This window comes from Staurois parvus, unplaced genomic scaffold (genome assembly GCF_062004578.1).
Source record: "Staurois parvus isolate SC_StPar_1 unplaced genomic scaffold, SC_StPar_1.0 ptg000647l, whole genome shotgun sequence".
NCBI lineage: Eukaryota > Metazoa > Chordata > Amphibia > Anura > Ranidae > Staurois > Staurois parvus.
Window position 1 is genome coordinate 1,735,707 of NW_028318443.1, and position 5,082 is coordinate 1,740,788.

Sequence of the window (5,082 nt, forward strand, 5' to 3'; positions counted from 1 at the left end):
CTGATGCTTTCTTTTTTTTTTTTTTTGGCGTGTGTTAAATTTGCATAATTAACACCACTATGAAAAGTAAAATATTCATCTATTTCATCCTTTCACAATTTTGATTCAAAGAAGGGCAAAACAATTCCCTTGTCAACCTTCTGGGACTCGCAGTCTAAATGAATCTCATATGTATTTATTAATGTAAATGGAGTGTGGGAGTCTGAAGAAACCTAGAGATATCTCTACATTTCATTGTTTAATCCCAACACAGGCAAAACGTTTTATTTGGTTTTAAATAGAGCAGGGAAAATCGGTTTATATTGCTGTCTGTGTCCCTAATGGGGACATTTCTACTCAGGAGAAGTAACTGTCAGGGAAGGAAATGATGGGAAATCTCTCCAATGTGGTCATAAAAGCACATAAAAGTTTTTTGGGCAATCTCGCAGTCACTAAATAATGCTCTAATCAAGTGCAATATACACACTTCAACTAGTTTTATTCCAAATATAGTGCAATTAGTGCCAATACCCCTAAGCACCAGAATTCCCTTTGCTCATTATACCTAATACTCAGGGGCGGACTGACCATTGGGGAACTCGGGCACTGCCCGAGGGCCCAGGGTCAGTAGGGGGACCCATGAGATGTCCCTGGTACCTTTCATAGGCTTTTTTGGGTGTGGTTTGAGTGTGGGCGAGGACACAGGGGCACCATGATCCCTTATTGCCCGGGGGCCCCATGAGTTGTCAGTCTGCTCCTGCTAATACTACAAACTATATAAATACCATTTCCACTCCCGCCATTCCTCATGTATTAATTTTCTGCTCCATGTACAGTATGTACAATGTGTCTATAAACAACCTCAACTGTAAATTGTAATTTTAAATACAATCTATCTATAAACAATTTCAATCATGAAAATCTTTCAATTAAAGGTCTGTAAAGAAACGTTGTTTAAGTGTTTTCTTTATCTCCCCAAAAATGATCATCACCGATGTGAATCCTCTCCAAATCGCTCGTGTTTCCTACACCTGCATTCTTCTAAATCTCTCATCGGAGTTGGCTGACCTTCAGTTCTCGTTGGTCTCTCTTCACAGAAATATCCACAGAAATGGCAAAAAGACAAAATTACTCCAAGTAGGGTTTTACCACTTAAAACCATTTTTTAAGATAAAATAATTGCACTCACGCTATTGGTTGCTGTACCAGCACTCAATACACCATGCTAAGAATTTCCACCTCCCACACACACTACCCAATCACAGAACTCCTATTCCACCTTTGTCACATGTCTGTGACTCATTGCTGTTGTTCCCATTCTCCTGTCTGCTGGATATTCAGTTGTACAATGTTACCCTGCCATCAGATATACCCACTCATCCATACACCATGTTCTGGCCCGATGATGTATTAGAACGTGTTTTCCCTTTCTTAGCGAGAAGTTTAATATAGGCCTGGGAACCAGTGGGCATATATATGCCCCCATCCCACATTGTATATACAGAGATAGGAGATTAGGGAGTATGTCATTTCCTTGTAGAATTTTGCCAGGATAGCCATCGGGGCTCAGGGATTTATTGTTTGCTAGGGCTTTAATCGTGCATACGGTTTCCTCTGGGGATATGGGAGCATTGAGGCTGTTCAACTGGGACTTCAAGAGATTGGGGAGTGCTAGACCTTCTAAAAATGATTGGGCTGTTCCCTGATCTACCAAATCTTTGGAGAATAGAGCAGTATAATAGGCTTATAGAACTGTAGATATTGTTGGTGTGTAACTGTGTAAGTTGGTCTGCGCTGTCTTTAACCCCCCTGGCAATATTGTAGTTTGGGGTAAACTTTCAGTACCAGAAGCGGTAACCCCGAGCTACACTTGGGAATACACTGCAGCGTTGCTCTGGGATTCCCTGTTTCACTTACCTTGTCCTGCGCTCCTGTGATGTCCCTCCTGCAGCATCCCCGGCAATCTCCTCCGGCCGATGCTGGCATTTGTCTTCCGGGTTCCGTTCCCTGCGACGTCGGGACGTATGGGGGACGGAACGGCAGGAAATTAAAAAATGTAAAAATGTGACATCCACTAAATACACTAAAATCACATAGTATTCCATTCCTGTATCAAACCATTTCACATACATTTTGTCCCGAGTGCTTTGTCCGGCGCCCTGCCTGCATTTTTACTGTTTTTTCTGCCTGGAAACTGAGAAACGTCCATGGCGTCCAAAAAGCGTCCCTTTAGGTCAAAAGCGATTTTAGACCGGCTAGAGAACAGCGATAGTAAATTAGAACCACTTGCAGAATTGAGTGATAATGATTTGTGGGGAAATTCGTCATCAGACACTGAAAACGATTCTGCGACTTTGCTCAGTGATGTGCGAACTGTTGGGGATGCAACAGCATGTACTATATACAGTATTGTGTGTTAATATCACTTGACCAGTAGATGGCACTGTACACTAAGGTTACCAGTTGTGCATATCTGTAAACTTGTTGGTTCTCTCTCTTCTCTCTCTCTTCATAACCAAGATGTCTGCTGTTACAGATTACTGAAATGTTTTGTATGTTTGCAACTTAAGCCACACAAGTAAACCAAGTTCTGCCTCATCACAAGCTACTAGTGTCTTCTCTAACACATAACCAACACGAACTTGGCGCTATATTTCAAATTTCAGTGTTTTTGGTTTGGTTATATTATTGAATTAAATTTTTTATTATTATATTATTATTTTTTAGGATTATTTATTAAATTATAATTTATGATTTCGTGTTTCAAATTTTATCCTACCCGGGATGTTTATTAGACTCTTGTTCGGACAGATTTCAGTGAATTATTCCTAAAAATTACAGGCCTACAATAAAAAAACAACATATTTCCATGCAAAAAAAGTACCACTTTCAGCACAGAAATATGGACATAATCAGACTGCTAGGTAGGTAAAGAGTCAAGATAGACGTTGGTTTATAAGGACCTTTGGGGAGCCTGAAAAGTCATTTGTTTCCAAATGTATGATGTTGTGCATCTAAAAAGGACTGTTTTATTTTTCTCCTACTGTTCTGTCCAGAAATCAAAACAGCGTTTGGCCTCCTGCTAGGCATTTTTATGTTCTAATGAATCAGAGTTAGGGGCATGTCTTTATAAATAAATATTTAAAGAAACCCTGTCAGTAAACTGTTTATTTCAACAATTTAAATAAAAAAAACACAGCGCCCAGGACCAATCTACTAACAAACAATTATAAGTGAAATGCTGCTGTGCATAGGTATATAAACCAAAACAAATTTTCCAATATAAACCAGCGCAAAACACAAATGTAAAATAATAAGTAAATACAAAATTATTATTTTATAAATAATCTTTAAAGTCCAGTGATAAAGATAAGTGACCACAATCCCGTGACATATAAAAACTAAAAAAACTAAAAAAAAATTTTTTATAAATCAAAAGAAGTCCTCAAAGGGGGTCCAGGAGCCCTAAATAATCCTGAAAGGTGTTTTACTCACCATTATCTGGTGAGTGCGGTTTATGTTGATTTCGGCACTGGTGGATGGTGGAAGAATTATTTGAAGCACTGACGTTTATTTTTTAGAAAGTTTTTTTTGGGATCACTGGACTTTTGATTTATAAAAAATTATTTTTTAGTTTTTTTAGTTTTTATATGTCACGGGATTGTGGTCACTTATCTTTATCACTGGACTTTAAAGATTAATTATTTCAACAATTGTCTTTATGTAAGGTTATGAGAATTTTATGTATTTTATGCATGGTATTTACCTTTTTTAGCCTTCCTGTTGTAGACATCCAAAAACCCCGAGGCTGCTACCAGGTGGTGCCATCTTGGGTGTGATGGTGGCAGCTCCAGCAGACTCAGATCTGTCTCTGAAGTGACACCTTCACTCAACTATTCCCCTTCACTCCTCCCTTGACAACTACAAAAAAGTTTATGCAGAGCAGTGAGGGGAAGAGTTGGGCCAGCACAGAGAGTTTAAGACATTTGAGAAGAGGAGAGGGCTATGATGTGCTTTTCTACGTAAACTTTCACTAGAAATATTGATCAAGTGTGAGGAAAAAAAACAGCCAAAATGTTTCATTTTTAACCTTAGAAAGAGTGGGGAAGGCATAGATTCTCTGTCACCGTTCCTTGTGTCCAGCCGAAGCCGGACACCCAGTACTTGGTCAGGGGGCTCTCCCGAAGAGAAAACCCCCTAGGGACAGGGGAGGAAGGAACCAAAAGGCCACACATCCTCCCCTTAGACTTCAGGGCAGGCCCGAGGACCCACACCCTCCATCCTGTGAGAAAAACACACACATAAGCAAAGAAAAAATGACAATACGTGGGAGTGAATAAATTAAATAAATAGAAAATAAAAAAGTGGTCGTGCCAAATTGCCCTGGTCCTAGCCAGAAGGCCTGGTCCTAAGGGCGTTGTGCAGAAAAAGTTTGTAAACAAGTGACCATGTGCCATTTTCAGACAGTTGGGTCCCACACCCAGGTGCTACTAGTGGCACCCCTGAGGCGACTACTCAGGGGGCACTGGTTTGCGGACTCTCTGCCTTCCCGACCCCTGGCCAGACAAGGTAGATCCGTCCAAATCAGGAGGTACTGGATCCTTCAGACATTCCAAAGGGGAATTACTACCAGGCCCCAGCTACGTGTGGGCGTCCCGGGTTCTGTTCCCCCCGTAATAGCCATCCAGACCCCCATCATACCAGCGGGGGTACTATACAACAGTCATCCCCGCAAAGCTAGAATGACCGGGAGCACCCCTACTGGACACTGATAAGAACAGATACTACACTTGATCTTAGCCAAAAGGCCTAGAACTGGCAGGTGCCGTTTATGAACGGCAACCCGCCCCTGGAGTGCCACCGTCCTGCCGTTTATAAACAGCAGGTGGACGGCAAGTGGTTAACCTGCTGCTCGGTGAGAGCCTTGCTACTGCTATAGCTACAGGTCATACAGCCTGACCCCTTTTTGGAATAAAATGTTGTGGCGTGCTGCAACCCATGGATTTATTCCTTCAACATGGATGAATGGATGGCATGGGTTGTTACCGACATGGGGTGAAACTTTCATGTCAATATCAACTTTAGAAATATATTTACTGAGAA

General features: G+C 41.2%; 1 pseudogene; it reads right to left on the reverse strand.

Moving 5' to 3' along the window:
• Positions 1 to 4,639: 4,639 nt before the first annotated feature.
• Positions 4,640 to 4,799, reverse strand: LOC149448965 (U2 spliceosomal RNA; annotated as a pseudogene).
• Between the last annotated feature and the right edge of the window lie 283 nt (positions 4,800 to 5,082).